Source organism: Pseudonaja textilis, chromosome 3 (genome assembly GCF_049901715.1).
Source record: "Pseudonaja textilis isolate UNSWEBS1 chromosome 3, rPseTex1.2, whole genome shotgun sequence".
NCBI classification, from domain to species: domain Eukaryota; kingdom Metazoa; phylum Chordata; class Lepidosauria; order Squamata; family Elapidae; genus Pseudonaja; species Pseudonaja textilis.
In genome coordinates, this window is record NC_141992.1 from 114,708,857 (window position 1) to 114,731,459 (window position 22,603).

Here is a 22,603-nt window from a genome sequence, read left to right on the forward strand (position 1 = left end):
TTTAATTTGCCCAACACACACACACACACAGAAACACACTCACACACTTCATCATAATTCGATGTCCCAAGTTCTAATATAAACAAAGAAATTGTTTCTTTTTTCACATTGGACATAATATGCCCTGATCATGTTCTCCCATATTTGTTTATTTCATAAACTAAAGTTTCCTGTACATGGTAATTGTTTTAGGAGAATATGAAACCTCTAAATGTGTTTTCTCACCTCTATCCTTTTGAACAATAGTGACTAGAAATGCACAGATATATTTACCTTTATTTTCAGTGGTTATTCTAATGCTTCTGGATATGAATTGGTTCTGCTCATTTGGCGAGTATTTCCATCTCTCTAGCCACCTCCCCAAACTTGTTTTTCCTATTTACTATAGGAATATTTAAATACTATGCCTTCAATATTTCAATATTTTGAAATTCTCTGCTAAATCTGTGGTTAGAGCAGAGGTCTCCAAACAGAATTCTGGGAGTTGAAGTCTACAAGTCTTAAAGTTGACAAGTTTGGGAACCCCTAGGTTAGAGGAGTGGGTGGGATGTTTGCTTCAATAGTTACTTGCAGGACGTCCTCTTAGCTGTAATCTTATTCAATTAGCAATTCAGTCCCTTCTGACATTTTTCCTTTGGGATTATTGGAAGCAGGGGAAGCTAGAGGGGCTGAAGACCACAGGAGGGATTATCCTACAATGAGAGATAGGATATTTGCATGTAAACATTTATTCAACTCATTACTAAGTGCAGGAAAAGCCACGCTCTGTTCAGGAGAATTTCTCCAAAATTCACTTCTCATTTGGAAAAATTGCTGAAGGAAATTCTCTTTCATCAAATTGCATGATAACTAGCAGGAAAAGAAAAAGAAAAAAAAGCTTTGTTTGCTAATTGCTCCCTGCCCCTTTGGCCTAAATGTGCATCACTTTACACTTCCTGACTCTAAATTATATTTGCCATTTTAAAAATCATTTCTCCAGGCTGAAGAGGTCTTCAAGGAGTTCTTAACTGGCCCACTTTGTCATAACCACTCAAGTTAATTTGATGTCTTCAGTACCTCAGTGCTCACTCTTAATATCAGATCATATTTCAGTTCATTTATGAACAAATTAAAAAGCACAAGGTTGAGTAGTCATTCTTTGGAAGTCCCACCTTTTCTCCTTGACAGAACTGTTCATTTTATCTCTATATTCTGGTTCCTATTTTTGAATAGTAATTGATTTATCAGAGGGCCTCTTGCTAGGTCGACCCAAAGACCCTTTGTGAAGTTTGAAAATTCAACTGAACCAAGTAGTAAAATAATGCTTTACCTTAAAAATTGATATTTTTTTTCCAGCCATTCTCTTCAGTGATGGAAAAACAAAACCCCACTGCTTTCGATGTCCTTCCACAATGAATGGAAAACCTAGGTGAAATTCTGATGTGGATGTGTGAACCTTTTATTATGAAATTGTATGGGATTTCTGACCTTCCTCACATTTCCCATAACCAGATAAATCTAAAAAAGAAGATAATCATGATATCACATAGTCCTTTGTTGAAACACTATTTAAATATCTAAATTAATTAAAGCCTAAAATAAGATGACATAAGCCACAAATTAACAGTGCATAAAATATTCTAGGCATTCAATCAGCCATACCTTGAGTAAATTTCAGATCCTATAGTAATTATTACTTTCTCTAAGCTCCTTAGAGAAAGTAATGTTGAGTAACATTAAAAGAATGTTGAGTAGGTGTGATAACGATTTAGTAGCCTTATCCTCCCCCACTATTGATGTTTTAAAATCTTTAACATGCTTTTAACTAAAATGACATTTGAAAGTTGAGTCAAAGCACACTTCAGGAAAACTTTTTTCCAGCCCCCACATTGCCATGCTTTTCCAGTTCTGCCCTGAAGGGCACACCTGGATTTATAGAGTAGCTATGTCTGTTTCCCCTTTCTTTGGTGATGAGTTTCAGTTAGGATAGTAATGACAGATCATTATAGTGGAAGAGATTTTCTTTCTTTCTTTCTTTCTTTCTTTCTTTCTTTCTTTCTTTCTTTCTTTCTTTCTTTCTTTCTTTCTTTCTTTCCTTCCTTCCTTCCTTCCTTCCTTCCTTCCTTCCTTCCTTCCTTCCTTCCTTTCTTTCTTTCTTTCTTTCTTTCTTTCTTTCTTTCTTTCTTTCTTTCTTTTTCTTTTTCTTTCTTCATCATTATCAGTATTTATAATACTTTCCCATACTTTGTGCCCCTACAGCTGTTGCCTAAGCACACTCTTCAGCAGTAAGAAGTTTCTTCCAGAAAGATATATTTAGGTTTAGTACCTTAATGCTTTTTCCACGCCTACTCTTGGGTAGTCACTATGAACAAGATGAAATTGAAAACTTAGACTTCTTAGGAACAGCCATGCCAGGCACAATTCAGAAATCCTGCTGCAGGTCACATTAAGGCTCAGGAAACTTTCTTTTTTCTGCCTGCGTTAATTTGTTTAGTGCTAACTGAGTCAAATTTGCCTCCTTGTCATTGCATAACAAAGTCCAGCTTTTCTAAGAACAATCCAGTACTCCAGGAAGTCCCTTTGATCTAATCCATCCTCATTATCCATTGTCTTCTTTTTCTTCTATTTCCCTCAATCTTGTCAGGTATTGCCCATATGTGCCCTTATGTGTGAGTTTCTGCTTGCTCATCATTGCTGCAAGTCCAATTTCATTTGGTCCAAGATTGATTGAGTGTTTCTTTTGCCCTCCACTATAGTCTTAATAACCATCTCTAAATCCATAGTCTGAAGACATCTTTATTTCTTTTTTTCAGTTTTTCTTAATTAATATCCAACTCCTATAGTTGTGCGTTACCACTAAAAAGACCATTAGTTTCACTGTTCTAATCCTTGTTGTAATTGAAATTTCCTTATCCTTTATGATCTTGTCTGTCCTAGAGAAGTTAAAAAAGCAATTAATTGTAGGATAGAAGACAGTGACAAACTTTCCTTCCAAGGAATATTCTTTTTTTCACTTCTCAAACACACTGCCCATCTTTATATTTATCAATTATCTGATGTTAATCAAAAGTTCATTAAACATGCTGGTTGACATTGCTATTTTAATATTGATCAGTCAGACGTTGTTTTGCTTTCCTTTTTTCACTTTTCTTCTAAGATTTCTTTACCTTCGGTCCACAAGATGGTGTTTTCTGTATTTTTCAGATAGTTTGTGTGTCACCCTCCAATTTTAATTCTAGGCTTCCTCTAGTAGTACTACTCTTATGCTATATTTCCAGAGTAAGTTAAAAAGATATTGGAACAATATGCAACCTGTCTCACTTTTTTCCTCATTCTGAACCACTCTTAACTAAATACAGTTTTTACAGTGGCTTCCTATTTCATCTAAAGATTCCTCAGAAGAATAATCAAGTATTCTGGCACATGTATTAGTTTCAACATTTCATATTCTGACATGAGGCTTTGCTGTAAGATAAACCTCCTTGTATTTTATTGCTTTCTCATATATCCATGATATGTTACCTATCCTCTACCTTTTGTGAAATCTGACTGTTTATTTCTATAGAACCAGGCTAGGTTGTACAAGTGAGCGAACTTCATCTGTGCATGCATGAGATCTAGGTAGCACATGAAAACATTCTACCTCCTGCCACTGCTGCTGTGTCTGTGGAAATATTGTCTGTGGAAATATTGTTTTCCCTCAAACTGGTCCCTGGTACAAAAAAGGTTGAGGGCCACCGATCTATAAGACCTTAATCAATACTTTGACATATAAAGAATTCATACAGTGGTTTGGCAATTTGGATGTTCTTTTTCAGTATATACACCTATCCACTCTCTAAGCAAGTTTCACAATCTTGCTTCATTTGCAAACATGGAATTGCTAGCACTTTAGCTGCTGCTTCTACAGTTCTTAAACTATTTATCAACCTTCAGTTCCAGAGTTTTCACTAAGGTTCAAATGACAAGGATCAAAATTTTCATATTATAGACAAGTCATGCAAAAGACCTAGCTTTGCTGAGAAGCCTATAATGCTATGAAAGGTAGAAGGAAAGAAAAGAATGGTAAGATAGGTAGACTCTGTTATACTGGTGATGGGTACATGATGAGACCCAAAATCAGGGAGAAAGTCTATCTATGTTGGTTTTTATTTATTTATTTTGATTTATTTTGATTTGTCAATCACAAGATAATAGATACCTATTATTAAGTATATACATAGTTATGAATACATGAAATGGGTACATATAAGAAAAATAAAAGAAACAATAGGACAGGGACAGTAGGCATGTTGGTGCGCTTATGCACGCCCCCTACAGACCTCTTAGGAAAGGGGTGAGGTCAATAGTAGACAGTCTAAGGCTAAAGTTTTTGGGGTTTGGGGAAGAAACCACAAAGTCAGGTAGAGTATTCCAGACATTGACCACTGTTGCTGAAATCGTATTTTCTGCAATCAAGTTTGATGTGGTTCACCTTGAGTTTGTATCTATTGTGTGCTCTTGTGTTGTTATGGTTGAAGCTGAAGTATTCATTGACAGGTAAGTCATTGCAATGTATTAATTTATATACCATACTTAGATCAGACCAAAGACGACATAATTCAAGGTTTTCTAGGTCTAGAATTTCAAGTCTGGTGGCATAAGGTATTCTACAACGAGTAGAAGAGTGGAGAACTCTTCTTGTAAAATATTTCTGGACTTTCTCAACTGTGCTAATATTAGATATGTAATGTGGGTTCCAGACTGATGAGCTGTATTCGAGTATTGGTCTAGCAAATGTTTTGTATGTAATGTGATATTTCCAGAGAAAAAGCTACATAGGATTAGGTTAACAACTCTTAATGCCTTTTTGGCTATGTAGTTACAGTGGACTCTAGCACTTAGATCATTAGAGATGTGTACTCCAAGATCCTTGACAGAGCTTGGATCATCAATAAGGTCTTGACTATTCAGCTTGTATTTTATTTTCTGATTTATTTATTTTTGGCCAATATGTAAGACAGAACATTTATTTGTTAAGATTTGAAGTTGCCATTTGTTTGATCATTCTGATACATAGTCAAGATCTTTTTGAAGGGCAGCAGTATTGTCTGTGGTATTGAACAGAGTCAACATCTATTTGATAACACATAATCAATCAATCATCCATTCATCTTGTGCTTTCCTATTTAATAGCTGGTCTATTTTTGCTAGTACTTTATATTCCCATGCAGTTGGTTCCTGAATATTTTTTTCTATATAAAATATGTTATTATCCTACAATCCTGTTTGTAAAGGGTTTCAGTATAATCTTTCCATTTTTCCTTTAATTTCATTTGCTTATATCAAACCTATTCTGTGATTTCACTTGGGCACTCCTACTTTACTGCCAAGTTTTCTTGTAATGTCTCTAATTTCCTTCTTCTATATTTTATTTGTTGACATTCTGGGCTGAGACATCATTCCTTGTTCTTCCTTTCTTAGTACTGAAAGTCTGTGTTCAGTTGTCAACCATCCTTCATGTTACCCAAGGCTTGCATAGGATTTTAAAAAATACAGGAAAAAGGTAAGCATTTTTAAATGCCTGCAATATCTCAGTAATTCACAGTTGTTACTTAACTGATACAAAATCTTCATGCATCCCCAAAAAACATATAATGATAGAGGTGAGGAAACATAATGCTGCTTGGCACAACTCAGGATTTTTGTACAGCAGATTCAATTTCTGCTTCTCCAATCTCAGCTGAGAGAAGGGGACTAGGAAAGATCTCTCAAGATAAAATAAATGCTTTTCATATAGAAAACTGCAGATTCAGGGATTTGCTTCTCTTATCTCTGGAAAAGAATCTGCTCTAAGTCCTTAGAGAGCCATTGCTAATCAGAACAGTAAATAATAATGAGTTGAATGAGCAAATGCTTCTTTGCAATTCTGAAGCCTTTTCACACTTGGCCTAAAACATTGCATTAAGTGAGGGAAGAGAGTCCCCTGCTTTGGTCTCCATATAAGATGTCCCTGTCTTTATTCTCCTCCTGATGGATTTATTTTCATAGTTTGATGCAATTAGCAAACTAGTCACAAAAGATAAGTGGGCATAATCAGAACTCATTAACTGAAAAATATAGACAATGTAAATAATCATGAGACTACTTGTTTTCAGTCTAAAGGTTGAGGTTAGACATGCTTACTTAATATTGTTAAATGGTTTGATTCTGAATGGAGACTTATTACAGTGAAGTATTTTTCCCCAACAATCTGAAAGATAAATGTTTATGCAGCACTTATTTCTCCATTGGCAGCAGCTTTCCTTCCTCGTTCTCACCAATCCAATTGGTTTCCTTTGCATTCTTTTCATGTTTTTCTGTTTTAGCCTTGTTAATCAATATGCTAATGATATGATACTGGTTCTCCACTGAGCTGTATCCCTTGTGCTTTCCAAACAGCAACAATTATTAGCTGACTGCTTGCCACCTAAGTCGAGGCTCAGAGTTATCTGAAAACAAGCTTCAAAAGTACTGGATTTCCAAAACAATGGGGCTTACCTAAGCTGAGATAAGTTAAGTAGAAGAGTGATTCCTTGGTGTAATCAGGCAAAGTAATGCAGTATCATACTGAAGATTAAAGCTTGATCTTTGAAACTGATCTCTCAAGCCTGGAGGATAAAGCTTGAATAGCATTTTGAAAACAATAGATGAAATGTGTATTATCTTTTATTCAGTGGTCAAATGATCACTGATTTCTCTTGAAGTCAGCCCTGAACTCCACAGTGTTCCTACATGCTTTTATTGAAATGCATTACTTGAAAGATGCAATCTTGTGTACTCTTGCCAAACAATAAATCTCACAAAATACAGTAGGACTTATTGAGAAGTCTGCATAAATTCCTGATCGTTGATAAAGTTTTAATCTTGGACAAAAGATATCTGGATATAAACTTTTATCTGTTGTGAAGCTCAGGCTGGATTTAAGCAAGGCGCTTGTCTCAAGGCCCAACTAAATGCCATGCATCTGCCCTATTTAAGTACAAATTGATGAATCATTCTCTTTAAGGCAAAAAGTCCCATTTTCCAGCATCATCAACACTTGTTCTCGACAGGGAATATCCTAAGAACTGGACTCTTGTAGCAAAGTCTTTCAACATTCGTGCACCAAAAGGGTCATTGTATTGTACAGTTAATGGTAGAGATTCTGTCTTCCATAATATGACATTCATAAATATCTGTTCTGAAAACAGGCAGGTTGCAAACCTGAAACCACTTCAGAGCAACTCTAAAACTTCTTATACACTATTTCAAAACAAATGGTATTATATTTTTTAAAAATTCTAGAAATGTTTTTAAATAATGGCAAATCTTACCCAGTAGCTTCCTGTACTCCTTATATGATGATAGAAATGTATGTATGCTATTAATTTGAGTGTATTTGACCAAGCAATGGCATTATATTCAACAATCAAGGCCTTTCTTAGCATTGAATAGGGTGTCTTACAATGTTCCTGAAGCTTCATAACTTGTAACAGAATCTTATGTATACTAGAAGTCCTTGTAGCATTGTTCTCGAAGAATTACATTTCCACATAAAACTAGACTCTATTAGTCTTGCTTGGTTTCAGAGATAAATCCAAGACAACTAAATTTTTGATGCAAGTACAATTAAGTACACTGTATATCCAGGAAATGAGGAAACAAACTCTCAAAAATTATTTCCAAGAAAAGAACATTGACATGAGTATGAAGTGACTATGGGTCAAGTCAACCTGAGGAAAAGTTTTTCTTCAGCAGTTATTTCATTCCAAAACTATCAGCTGCCCATGAGGTTGCTTCTGTGATTTTGTTATTAAAGATATACCCAATCTTGATTGCAAATAATTTTTAAATTTTAAAAATGCAAATTGCTTTTTAGATATAGCTATGGGTATAAATGTTCTGTTTAAATATGTGAAAAGAAAGATTATATATTTGTACCAAACTAATAGCTGATGGGGGAGGAGAGAGAGGAAGGGAGGGATTGGGGAGAGGGAGAGACTTTCAAGTCAGTGCTGATTCCTGGCAACTGGGAGACTGAATTCTAATCCTGCCTTAGACACAAAATCAGCTAGGTGACCTTGGGTCAGTTACTCTCTCATGGTCCTAGTAAGCAGGTCATGGCATACCATTCCAAAATTTTGCCCAGAACACTTTGCAGGGATTTGTTCAGGCTAGTTGCCCAAATATACATACATACATACACAAACAAACAAACAAACAACAATACTACTGATCAAATTTTAATATGTGAAATTATCCTTGATGGTCTCAGAGCTTGTTTGTTTGCTTGCAGAGCTTTGTTACTAATCTAGGTAATTTCTTCAATGCCAGTGTTTCAATGTCAGAAATTCTGATATTATATTTTATAATGTTAATGTAATCACAATTTAGATCTAACAGATCCAGACTGCAAAAATCTGGATGACCATTAGAAAAGAGATGCATTCACATTTGCTAAACCTAGCCTAGTTATAGCACATAAGATCTCATATTTGATGTTGTTAAAATAATCAAAGAAATCTCATTGGATTTAATTACCTGGCTCTTATAAATGTTAAAAGAAAATTAAATTATGCAGCATATGAAGATAAAATCCAACATACCAAAATTTCATCTATTTCAACATGCTGTGTTAGTTGCCTCAGAACCACTTTTGGTATTTAGTGATAGAAATTTTGCAACAGATATGCACTGTTCAGGTCTCTAAAAAGCCATCCTTACCTTTTGGCTTCAATAAATAGCTATGGAGTCATCAAACCAAACTATTTTCCTCTTGTCCTCCAGTTTCCTTTTTAAATTTTTTTCCCCAAGGCTACAGATTTATTCATACTGTTTGGCCAATTGTTAATGGACGGTTTTGGTTGTAAAGCACTTTCCCCCCCTACAAAACCTTGCTCTGGTTATGTTGATATCTCCATTCTGATTTTCTCTGCCCACCTCCAAAAGGGCACAAGAAGAAGCAGGTTGCAGAAGAAGCAATAATAGTCTACTGTTCTGTGTAAAAATGGAATAGGATGACTAGAATAAAATAGAATACAGTATAAAGATAAAGAGGTTCAGCATGCTTAAGCAGCAGAAGATCCAAATCTAGAACCTTCCAATAGCAACGAGAATCAAGCAAAACTTATATTCTTAGAAATTTCAGAGGAGAACAGCAGGTAAAAAGTGAAAACTTTGGTTTCAGATCAGCCTATCCAGAGTCAGAAGAGGGGTTTGGAGCTCTGCACACCAAGCAAAATAGAGGGGACAGCAAAATAATCACAGCCTCCTGGTTTGATTGTCGTGTCAGAAAAGATGCATACATGTTTTGCATAAGAGATGTTATTATATCTCCCCTTCACCAATATCAGGGCTGAGGCAATGAGACTTGCTAATGTGAGTACTCTTTTGTGTGTAACAAAAGTAATTCCACAGATATAATTGGAGATAGTAAAAAGACTATGAAAGAGGACCTTGAGCAAGTAAGATGGAATTTTAGATCTGCCATTCTCTATATCTGGATCAAGGACTTTCTATTTATCTACTTGCACAGATTAGTCTATTCTAAGTGATATTTGTAATGGAACAGAAAAACCATAGGAGGGTCAATTGGCAGTGGTCTTCTTCTAAATCAGTAAACATATCTGTTAAAGTAACTTGGGCCAATGATTTGCTCTGGAGAGTGTGTTTTAGCAATATTTCAGGTGACAGCTTCTCATTTAAGCTGCTATAAATGGGATAGCCAGATTCTAGCCAGAGAAATGGACTTGGAGTGGAGCAAGCAACTAATAAGAAGCAACTTATGAATTTGGACTGGAAGATTTCAAAATGTAAGGGATCAGAGTAAGCACAGAACTGGACCCCTAACTGCTCAACACATTAGCACTGGAAGCGTTAATAATGGTAATATATATGACTGCAGTGATAACTTTATATTGGCTTGGTAAGCTTGACACAAACAGCATGATTGGAAATAGGCTCTTAGATTTTTTTAAAAGTTACTTGTTTAGTGGGATGGCCATTGGGTTTCCACATATGTTGGCAATGTTCCTTAGTTTTTTAAAAAAATAAAACCCTTTATTTTGGAACAATTTATTTCCAGTCAATGCCCAAAGGCTGCGATATAGTGCTAACTCAGATGAGGGAAAGCATCTGTATAGAGGAGTGTGAAAATTGGTCTCTGATTTAGTTATGGGAGGCAAAGTGAAATCAACATTTGCAGAGGACCTGAACATCCCAGTAACATGAAAGTTGAATAAAAGAGGGAAGGGTTCAGAATGCACTTTCTCCTGACTCACATTTATATGGGATTTAACAGCACCATTGACAAGGCATTTAACTTGCATCTTAGAATCTTCATGTAGCATTTTAATTAGCTGCAGAAACTGGCAATCAATAGAATAGGCAGCCATAGTCACTCCCAGGAGATTGAATCAAAGCCACCTTCAAGTCAATGAAGGCAGTATAGAGGTTCCCTCAGGGAAATCTAGAGTATTTATTTATTTTTGGCTAAATGTTGCGAAGTGATGCGTTAATCAAAGATCGAGAAGCCGGGCTGAAAATTGGCTGGTCCTACAGATAAAATCTTTTCTTGGCTCAACCATCCTTCAGTTTCATGTAGAGATGCCTAGCATATATTTTGATGATTATTCTGAGCAGACTAATTGAGTGTTAATTGTCTGGATTAGACCTGTCCCACTTTTGAAACATTGAAATGGTTATTGAGTGATTCTAAACAGTGGGCAACTGCACCGATTTGCCCCATACTAGCAAATAAACATGCTGAAACAGGAGACCACCATTCTGCATTAGATTCAGATAGTTCAGATCAGAATAGATCGACATCATCAGCTTTGCATATTTTTAGCTGAGAAATTAGTTTAAGTGTCTCAGATTCTGTGACAGCAAGGCTTGGAAAAAGTCATTTAGTGGCAGATAAACAGTAGCATTGTTAGACAGCTTGCTGAATACACCCTAAAACTATCTAACACAGGTCTCAGAGGCAACTCAGTTTCAGGTGCCAAAGGCTTGCCTAGGGACTGAACTGGTAACTAAATGCTAAAAGGTTGGTGATTGCTTTTTTTGGGCTGTCCACACCATGATTTCCCAAACAGACTTTTACCCCTACAGTTTCTTCTCCCCTTAAAGAACTCTGCATCCTGAACAAACTAAGGCATACATTCAGTCATCATTTTTGTTTGATGTTTCTAAAGGCAGTTATTAAGCTGCTTTGTCTAAGATGCATTCTTTGTCTCTGGAGTTCAAAGGTTTCCCTGTAAGCCTCCTTCCCACTGGAGTAGATCTAAATATTAGGTGTTCTTGTGTGAGCTTTAGTATGGATAGAAAGGGTTTAAGACTTCATGGTCATTCTTTGCTAGCTCAATCAACTTTTGAAGAAATGACACTTCATGGGAAGTTCATAGCTGGGACATTGCCTCAGTACTGACTTTGGACCACCTAGAGTGGGGATTGTGTATCTCATAGGGATGTTAAGGGAAGTGGCCATGCTCAGGGTGTAAAACAATTTCAGAATCAATTCTGTCAATGAATAATGATACTAGCACGTCACTGAAAATACTTCTTTCTCTAGGCCCCCAGAAACTGAATTCTCCCTCTAGATCACTAAGAGCTGAGCCTTTAACCAATTAGATATCTAAAATGGGTTGACATCCAACCTTGTGTTGGAAGCGGGGCTGGGGGGCTTGTCAAAGGAACTGGTCAAAGTAAAAAAAAAATGAAGTATGAAAATGCAGGAATATGATTCATCATCAAGTCTCCACTTGGGTTTAAAATCAGAACTGAATTAAAAAATGGCCAAATTTGACATAAAATCCACAAACAAATTAAAGGACACATTGGTCTGAGAAATCACCAACTACATATATTCTAAGGAAACAGCTATAGAAGTATAACCAGAAATGGCAAGACATTCATTTGCTAAGGGCTCTCAGAGTAGTCCAACATAGGGATTAAAAGAGGAGATGGAGGAGGAGAAGAATAGAAGCAGAAATAATTGGCAACAGATCAAGAAGGACTATGTCTAAGTAATCATAAGGGTCACAAGGTCAAATTTTAAATGTATTTTCAACAGAATCTAAATATGGAACAACCCTATCAATCTTTCATATGCAAAATCTGAAAGATGAAGTCAAAGATTCAGGAAATGCCATTAATGCAGAATAGTATTAATGTACTACCAAAAATGCTCATATCAGTGATCTTTTCTCTAAATCTTATAATCTCTGTTAATTAAAGGAATCAATATTCACATTGATCAAGACCTGTTAATAGGAAAAGCTTTACCTTAATGGCATTCTGATACCCATTATTAGCCTGTTTCTGAGGATTTTTTAAAAAAATGTCTTCTAAACAACTCAATTGAATAAATTGAACTAAATCATATATTAAATTTGGACAGAATAGTTCATAAAAATGTCAGTGTGATGATAGCAGGACAAATAATTGCAGCTGCTGTCAAAATGCGAACAAGATTATTCCTTGAAATTATTCTTTGAAAATTACCTTATCTCTCCTTTAAACAAGTTTCAGTTGTTCCACTGAGTAATGTGTGTCCTATTTTTCACATAAAAACCCCTAGAAGATAACTCTAATATCTCTTGTAGAACCAGGATTTTATTGAAAATATTAATCTTTAATGTGGCAGCTGCTAAATTCTAATATCCATTTAAGCAATTTACAAATAATAATGGTGTTAAGAAAGATTTACTGTGCATTTGTACAACTCTCAAATGTTGCCATTTCCTTCTGGTGTAACTAATATTGATCCATTAATATAATGTCAGCTCTGCTAACTCTATTTTGTTAATCCATGTGCAAATTTAAGCCAAGGCAATTGGTAGTATATAAAATGCAGAGTTGCATGCATATGTTCATATATGTGCACCAACTGTGTACACCCATTCATCTCTTCACACATCATAGACAATCCCATTGATATAGAAGAGGGAAAATGCTTCCCAGTTGTGAGTGTATTTGAGGACTACTTACACGTTCTTTCCCTTGCCCTACTCTTTTTGCCTCTGAAAAGTCCTGTTATATATATCTAACAGGAAAGAAAGTTGATACATTTAATAATTGTCTTCCAAACATAAGCCAAAGAAAATACTTTTCATTCTTATCCCCAAAACTCTATGTTTAAGGAGAAAGAGAATTCAAATGGCCAGATTTTAAAAGAGCAGTTTCTTCTATACTTTTTAAAAGAGTCATTGCTTGGACCATACCAGAGTAGAAGGAACTTCTTAACAAATTACCTGGAATGCAACATTTCTCTATCAGAAATGAATTAATGACCAGGTTCATCAATGCATAGGTAGCACATCAATATATTTCTTCACCGGAAGAAAATGTGGTCTTCTTTGTGGATAACTTATATTTTTTAAATAAAAAAAAAATCTACATCTATGTATGCTTTTCCAAAATAGATTGTCAGAATAGTAGCTTGGACAGAGTTCTCAGTGTCTTGAAAACAGTTCAATCAGAATACAACTGGAAGGGACCCAGAAGCTCTTCTAGTCCAATCTTTGCTCAAGCAGGAGACTCTATACCATTTCAGACAAGTAACTGTCCAGTCTCTTCATAAAAACTTCCAGTTGATGAAGCACCCACAATTTCTGACAGCAAGCTGTTCCACTGGTTAATTGTTCTCACTGTTAGAAAATTTCTTCTTAATTCCAGCTTGCTTCTCCCCTTGATTAGTTTGCATCCATTGTTTCTTGTCCTGCTCCCTGGTGCTTTGGAAAATAAGTTGACTCCCTCTTCTTTGTGGTAGCCTCTCAAATACTGGAATACTGTTATCATGTTCCCCCTAGTCCTTCTTTTCTGTAGACTAGCCAAACCCAATCCTGCAATCATTCTTCTTATGTTTTGTCTCCAGGCCTTTAATCATTTTAGTTGCTCTTCTTTGCACTTTTTCCAAAATCTTAACATCTTTTTTGTAATGTGGTGAGCAAACCTGGATGCAGTATTCCAGGTGTGAATACTGGAATTCATGAAGACCAATATGGAATTGGGTTTTCTCTCTGAACTAGCACCTTGCACTCTCTGCCCTTAGATATAATTTTATTTACCTCTGATAAGTAGAGTTCAGGTTTTAATATTAAACAAAAACAAAAACAAAACTCAATTCCTGCAAATCTAAATTACTTATAAGTAATCTAGGGGATATTAGAATACATCAGCCTCTATCTATTCACCCATCCTTTCTTAGATACATTTTGTTTCTGTCTATAGAAACTGATAGGGAAAGAGAGCAGATAAAGACTAAAGTAGAGTAACCTTGTTAAGCACTGTGTTTTCCTAAAGTTGCTGTCTTCATCTAACTCAGAAATTGCCTGTTAGAAATTGTTTCCAATTTGAATTACTTTAAGCAGCCTGGAGAAATACAGCAGTGCCATTTTCCCCCTTTTTTCATTTAGTCAGAAATTGCAACTTCTATACTGTGAGTTGCAGACTCACCAACTTTGTTATGCATTGGAAAGGATGATGGTCTCCGCATTCCCTTTAACCATAAACAGGTTCTGCAACTATCTTATCATATGGGCTGAGGATGATTGGCAGTAGTTCCACTTAGGAAGCTAAGAAATATTGGGTCTGACATTGTTTAGGGCATTTCTGCAAAGGTCTTTGCATCCTTCTGGTATCAGTTTGAAGCTATGTGTTTCCATACTTTTATCATGCTTGGCAGCTGAGCTCATTCATTTCTAGCTTAGTTTCAGCATATTTTTAATTATAGAGAAAGTTATCTTTTCAGTGGCTGTGCTGAAGTCCGACAGAGTTTGTGAGTAGTTTGTTTTCTCATTGACAGACACCCACTCTTTCCTTTCTTTCCTGGACTCCGATCTTCAGCTGATGGTTTATTTGGTTCACAGATCCTTACCATAAAACAAATACCTTGGTGTATGTGCTTTCTTTATTTTTGTATTCATTCTTAATGTTATATTAATTAGAAGAATCATAATCATAACACTTGTAACATTGATATCCAAAACTGTATTTAATATAGCATAATAGCATACTAAAATCACACAACATACACATTGTAATTAATATAGTATAGTATAAAATATTAACTATCTATAATTATTCTAAGACATCTAAATAATAGAATATTAAGAATTTAAGTACTCAAATAATACAAGGTATTAAAACTTGAAAGGTGGAGTAATAGATGGACTATGTGACTAGATTTAATGATATGTTAATAGTTGAATTAGTTCTATATAAATATTTTATGGCTTTAGTTCCTTCAAATGTTACCCAGTTAATTACTGTTTTGTATATTCTTGATTATATTAGTGATGTTATATTTTTGGTTGTACCTTCTAGTTGATTCCTGCCTTCACCAATAAAAATTTACTTCACACGAAAAAATAAAAGTGGAAGGAAATGAGGAAAATATGGCTTGACCTAATAATCTCTCTGGTATTTGTTATTTTTGTTCTTTTATTTGTTTTTTTAAATATAATCAGACATATGCATTTCAGCTTTCTATATCCTTTCATGATTAAGTTCAAGCACTCTGCAACAGAAATGGAAAGTCTTGAACAAGGCAGAAAAATAGTATGATATGTAGTTTTGTAATTCCTTACTGATAAAAGGAAAAGAAATAATTGAGAGCCACTATGGGATTATGGTTGAAGACAATGGAACAGAAACTGTCCCATGAGTTCCAGTCCTCTCTAAGTCCCAAGCCAGTTCGGTGACTGTGGGTGAGTCACCCTCTCGCAGGCATCGGAAGAAGGCTGTGGCAACCCATTTCTGAAAAATGCTGCTAAGAAGATTGCACAGCTCTATGTAGTCATCAAGACTCAAGACTGACTCAAAGGTGCTAAAGGAAAAAGAAAAGAAAAACAGATCAGTGGACATACTGATTGATTGGCTTAGTTAAATGTATGTTATATACTTTTTTAAAACAACAAACAGCTGATTATGGAGGCAATGGCAAATCTCTTCTGAAAAGCCCTGCCAAGAAAACCGTAGAACTTGTCCAGGCAGTTTCTGAGAATTGGAACATGATTGAAAGGAACAAAAGAAAAGAAAAAAGACCATGTAGTGAATGGAAGTGTCAAGAAACAGCAAATGTGGGCCAGGCATCATTTCTTGGCCTAACCCACCTGCACAATCAGGAAAAGGGCTTACTTGGTGGGACTGATATGATTCTGATACTGCAGAGCAGATATGGGTTTTCACCACTTCTTGATCATGGGGTTTCTATGGTCACTTATTTTCATCCAAAACTAATTCACAGGGCAGTTGTTGTGAAGACAGATAGAAAGGGGAGTGGGGGAGAACAACCTGTATGCTTCAGATGATATTCTCAGATTGAAACCTTTCTCCGAAGATGTGGACAAATGCCATCTTTGTAGTCTAAATTGCATAGTGAGGTTGCTGTGTTGTTGCAAATCACATATTTTTTTTCCCACCAGCAAAACTAGCGAATTTGCCTTGCATTTGGAAAGCTTCAGAGACACTTTGCTACTTGCGATTATTCATGCCACAACATGGGGCCATAGAGTCCAAGCGGACTGTTTGTTCTAAGGCTGAAGCTGAGGCGTTTGAAAACTGCAAGAGACAACCAGAGGCCCAGAGATCACGGCTAATGTGACACCCCCAGGCCTAATCTTCTTAGAGCACTGGGATAAAATAAGGATCCATTACAAAATCAGCCTTCATCCTGCCCCCTTCTGTGCTCTGCCTCTCTGGTAGCCAAAGCTTGAGACAATTGCTTGATTCGGGGGACTTAATCAGGTATTAGCAGCTAATGCAGTACGAGAAGAGGCTAATCTCCATATTTACTCCATCTGTAATGGTGGACCTTGCTTGCTTGCCTCTGGGAGATCAAAAGGATCTGGCAAAAATCAGATTAGGGCTGAAGAAAAGAAAGGGAGGTCCAAGGAGTAGGAGAGGCAGGATTCTCCCTCTCTGCCTTTCTTGGTTGTGTATACAGTGTCTTAAGATCCTGCGCTGTAATCCCCTCCCATTGTCTTTAACTTTTATCTTGCTCTTTTCATTTTGAAAATGGCTAATTCTGTATTTATTATCAATTCATAAAACGACAACATTAATTAACAGTAGAGCAACACTCTCCACTTTAGCTTCTTGCCCCAAAACTAATTATAGCAAGAAAGAATTTTTTCCACTCTGTCTCTCTTTTAAAAAAGGTAAATATTCAACTTTAGTACACTAAGGATTATTATCCTTGCTGGTGGCTGCTGTGTTCTGGTTATGAGGAATCGTATGAAAAATTACCAATTCAGACATCATATGATAAACAAAATAACCATAATCCCCTGCACAACAAAACTACCTGCAAAACTACCTCTACAAAACAGATAACTGTTCTGTGCAGTGACTTTACAAAAAACAAATGAATTAATAAGGTTGCAGTAATCTATACTTTACCTGGAAATAGGGCAAGTTGACCACCTTTGAGCTTATATCTGAGTAAACAAGCAGAGAACTGCACTATTATATAAAGGAGCAGTATGTTTTGTACAGCCAAAAACCTTTGCCTGTCTTCTTTCTCCCATTTGTGCTTTCTTTTCATTCTTACTGGCACATGCTATAGATACAAGAAAATATTTCTATACAGAGCAAAAGTTGCTAAAAAGAACATCCCAGCTCTTTTTAAATAGCTTAATATTTCAAGAGTGAGGTAACATATTATCAATTAACTAGATTATATGATGTATAAAATCAACTGCACAATATGGAGCTGCGATGGGAGGCAAGAAACCCCTATTCAGTCATTATGTAATTGTTATGAAGATATTCAGATTGTACCCCTAAATCTCTTAATTGAATGTCATGATTTGAATCTGCGGCCTCCTGCATAAAATTGTGTGCCTTTGCACTGAGCCATGTTCCCAGTCATTCTGTGTGGTTGCTCATTTGAAAAGTCAACTAAAGAATGATTTAGTCACTGCAAGTTGGATGGCTGATCCTAACAATTTTGGCATCGGAAATGAAAGAAGGGGCAAGAAATATTTATTTGATTGACTGATATCTTACTTTTTCCCTGGTAACTCTTTCCTTTCATTTTATTGTTACAGGTAGGTTGGGCTGAAAGAGAGTGATGTGCCTAAAATAACCAAATGGTGTCTTTGGGATATGAAAATGAGAGAATGAAACTGAAAATAAAATACACAGGAAAGTAAAAAGAGAAAAATACAAATCGGCATATATAATGGAAATCTGTGACAACTGACTTGGAAAAGTAGGTATAATTATACCACTTAAATCTCATCATAAAAACACAGTGAAATGGGTTCAGGAGTTATTTACATCCATTTAACACATTATGTTTCACCTTCCACGAGAATATACCAAATGAATAAGGTCTACTGGTTCCTAGAGGGAAGACAGATTTGTTCCCAGGAACATTTATATTTTCTGTTATGATTTAATATTGAACTGGCCTGTCAGAAATGTTCTTTCCTGTGCAGTTTTCTTTATGTGGATGTGTGTGAAATAATATTGCCACTTTCCCAACATCACAAAGGGTTACTGTGACTCCAGTAATACAGATGGATGAGATAGAGGAGAAAAAGATATTGGAAATTCACATACTCACCAGCGCCTGTTGTCACCCTACTGTTTGTAAAGAGCGGCACGTGTTGGCTGCAATGGGCTTCAAGCTAAGTGAAGCCTGTACAACAATGCAATAACTACTTGGTCCCGTTGGCTTGATGTTACCTTAATGATGGCCACATCTTATCAAGCTTGAAAGTCTTCCTGTGTGGGGATGGAAGGGGGAAAGAGGCTGAGGGCAGTAACTTTTCAAAAGGCTACATTGTCCTCCTTGTTGGAAGACGTATAAAGTCGCTTCTTTTCTTTTGACTTCCTTGCAAGCCCCGTGGTGCCAGGAGAGAGCTGTGGTGGCTGCCGTCTTTTTGGCAACAAAGCTCACCTCATTAGAGTGGATTAAGTCACAATGCTGTGAAGGATAAAAGGTGAAGAGCGAGAACAGGGGACGGTGAGGGAGAGGAGCTTGAGTGTCATTTGTATGCTGACGCCATTATTGACTGGAGCCCATGTGGGTCGCACTTTTCAATTACCATCTGCTAGAAAGGTGGTCCATAATTGCTAAGGCTGATGCCAGGGCTTTAAATGTCAGGGGAGCCTCCCTAACCTTCATCACCTTTTCTTGATGCTTGACTTGAAGATGTTCAAAGGCCAAAGCCACTGCCTCTGGATCCCCTGAGGAGGAAAAGGATGCCATTTATTTTGTTGTTTTTCAAAAAGCTCTATTTAGCAACCACCCATTAAATTCACAGTCTGATGGCCTGATCCTGGCACATGGAATGATTCCCCAAAGGCTCTCCAACAACAGCATATGGTTGAGGTGTGCAGGGCTGATGCTTGTTCAGGAAGTGACTATCAGAGATTTGCAAACCTCCTCACTGGACCTTTTGCTTTTGAAATAGCAGCTTCACGGAAACAATGAAGCATTATTTAAGCTGGTTTAAAATAACATTAAATATAACAAAGGGAAGAGAAGCTTTGCAGTATTATATGCAGGGGTTTGAAAAATAAAGGGACATGATTCACCCAGCCTGGGCAGAAAGGATACCAAGTGGGAGATGAAAAAGAGGAGACTCATAAGACCATGTAGAGCAGACACGAACAGACCAAATTGTACTTTATTGTATGACTACTTTAACAGAATCTTGCATATCTAAAAGTGCAAATCTCCCACCATCCCTTTTTACAACCTGATAAGTTAAGGAAGATCCTTTCTGATTTTTTTCTCTCTGCCAGTTAGGCAGTTGCAACCTCCTTCCCTCTCCTTATTTAGATAGCATTTCTCCCCCTATCCCTGCACCCCCAACTTTCAAGGACATTCCCACACACTATTACACGCACTTCCAGGAGGTGAAGGGAGCCAAGGTTAGATGCTGCTGCTGCTTCTTTATGGTGACTCCATTGGTTCTTTTTGGACATTAGACTTGTCCCTTCCTAGTAGCCTTCAAAAATTATTTTTTAAAAAATAATTTATTCTGAAAAGCATTTTCATGATTTAATTATTGCACCCCATCATTTGGATCATTTTAAATATTTCCTTTTTGTAATTTATTTTGATATTTTGCCTAGATGTTTGTCATTGTTGCATACCTTATAAGCTGCTGAGAGTCAATCCATTATGGTGGAGGGTAAATCAAATAAATGAATGAAGACTTGTGGCCACTGGGGCCAAGATCTTGTTGCTCTGCTTGTTATTATTGCCCTCCCTCTCTAGTGCATAGTACAAATACTAAAGAGGAGCAGAGGTAGCAGCAACAAGTATAAGGGACATGAAAACTCTGTGATAGAATCGATAGCGACCTCACTGCAAAACAAACGTCAAAACCAAGAACCATTGATAAATCAAGCCAGCGGTTATCAATTTTCTATCATTATTAGGATTCTGTTCAAGCTCTATATTGCTTATATCTTGATACATGGTCTTAATTATAGCCTCATAGGGATGCCTAACATTATTCCTTGCTTATTCAAGAATATAATCCTGCATTTCTCTATTGTTTTTTTTTTTTTTACAATTGCACGATACTGGTTGATGTGGTAGCGGTAATGAATTGCCAAAGAGTTAGGGTAGAAATGTGGATATCTTGTATGGAATATGCTGAATCCCAATTCATTGCTTCTCTGTTTATCATGGGCAGCTCACACAGGAGAATTCCAGATTCCTTGCTTGTTCATGGATGACATAATGTGCTTTGCCTGCTTGGTTAAGCTAGTACTTTTTTTTACAGTTAGCCATCTGCCTCTTTTTCTGTCTGCCTGATGTTGGGTAAAGTAGCAGCGCTTGATGGGTGTCCCAAAGCATGCTTGCATCTGAGATTGCTGCCTCTCACTTTTTTGCTTTGCAGTTGTTACTTGCCTTCCTTGCTCATCTGGCTGATCTCTCAGTGTAGTACCTAATTTGAAGCTCAGCATTAGTCACCACCAGAGAGTAGGTGCTGCTCCTCAGTTCATTAGTCACCTTAGTAAAAGTTTATCTTTAAAAAATGCAAAATAAAAATTCAATAGCATAAGGAATCTCCTTCTACAAAACCTCCTAGACTTTATCTTTTTGAAATTTGGCAAGTTTTAGCCTAACAAAAGATCAAAGGCTATTTACAACATTTTTTTTTCATTACAAACAAGATCAACCTATAAAGGAGCCTAGCACTAAAATTCTACATGCATCCTGAAATTTAGGAGATAGTATCTGCTCAGAAAATACTAAAGTGTTGCCAAATATCATCCAATTTCATTTCTACCCAAACCCACTGATTCATTTCCAGTAATAGACAAAGAAAAGGACAAAGCTTTCTGATTCAGCCCTGAGTCAAATTGGCCAGCTTCCAAAGAGTCTCCAAGTTGAATCAGGCTGTTTTACAAATTTCTGGATTTAGCGTGTAAACCTAATCTTGTAGTCGGGGCGGATCTAGTATCATTGCTCTTTTTAGCATTTCTGAATATGAAAATCTCTTTTTCTGCTTACTCGAATGATCAGCAAATTAACTAAGAGGGGTAGTCTTCAAATGGAGCTTATAGGCTTTCTGGCAGATTGCTAAAACTGGCTATGCCTGGATTTCTTTTCCCGAACATTGTTTCTTTTGGTTGACACCAGCAGCTCTGTAGTAGATGTCGTTCCTCTTTAAATAGCTTATTGGTGCTAGCTCAAGAGTATTTTCCCCTTTTCTTTTATTACTGGTGACTCTCCAATAGACTCAGGGGAAAAGCTTTATCTCCCTTGGCCCTGAAAATTGATATTGAACATGGGAAAGGGGGAGGAAAAAATCTCACAAGCTGATAGCAATTAGCTAAAAAGGATTTGCAACTCCACGATTCATGACACTGGGGGAATCAAAATCATTTGCACTGACACTGTTTCCAGGCCCTGCATTCTCCTCCAAAGACATACCCCTGTTTATCTTCACACCGTGATGTGACATTTCCTTTTTCAAGAGCCCTTTCCTTGGAAGTAGAGTAGCAGGCTGGTGCTACACCAGCAGTCTTTGATTATCCACTGTCTGCTTCTATGACCTGATGCCTCTAATAGCAGCCCATGAACAGTGTGCTCAAAGGGGGGATTTGACTTGTTATTTGTATAGCTGTATGGACAGATCAAGACCAGGCCTGGCTGGCAGAAGGCAAAGAAGGTCCCTTCTCTTGCCACAGTTCAAATAAAGGGAGTTGATAGCTCCAAGCAGATTTCCTGCAGTCATATGCAGTTTTACTTAGAGCTCAAAAGAAAACTCTTGGCTTGGTTTGTTTTTTTATAAAAACAAATGTCTTCAGTATTTGCTGTAAATGTTACTCTGTACACTCTTGAGCTCTGGAAACTCAAATACCGTATCTGGAGCAAGTGTAACAAAGGAATGCCTAACCCGTTGTTCACTTCTGTTTCAGTTTTTTTTTTTAAGCATTAAGACATTATTTAGGCATCAGTAGACAAGTATCTGGTTGTTCAGTAACTTACTCAGAATTTATGTTGGCAAATGAAGATTATTTCTTTTTTCCTTCCTCTTCCCACTACTGCATTCTATCCCAGCTGAAGGTTTTGAGTTCAAGGGCAGCACTGTCTAGACTCCATAGCAGCAGTTAATACTCTGAGGTGCCCAGGGCCTGTCTTAAG

At 36.7% G+C, this 22,603-nt stretch overlaps 1 long non-coding RNA gene across 2 annotated transcripts in view; it reads left to right on the forward strand.

The window, feature by feature from the left end:
* The window catches only part of LOC148126295 (uncharacterized), a 118,891-nt gene that overhangs the window by 24,398 nt on the left and 71,890 nt on the right, over window positions 1–22,603 (forward strand). For both annotated transcript variants that reach the window (XR_015742593.1, XR_015742592.1), the window contains exon 3: window positions 18,033–18,196. This is a non-coding gene — a long non-coding RNA (uncharacterized LOC148126295). The remainder of the gene's footprint in view (window positions 1–18,032; window positions 18,197–22,603) is intronic.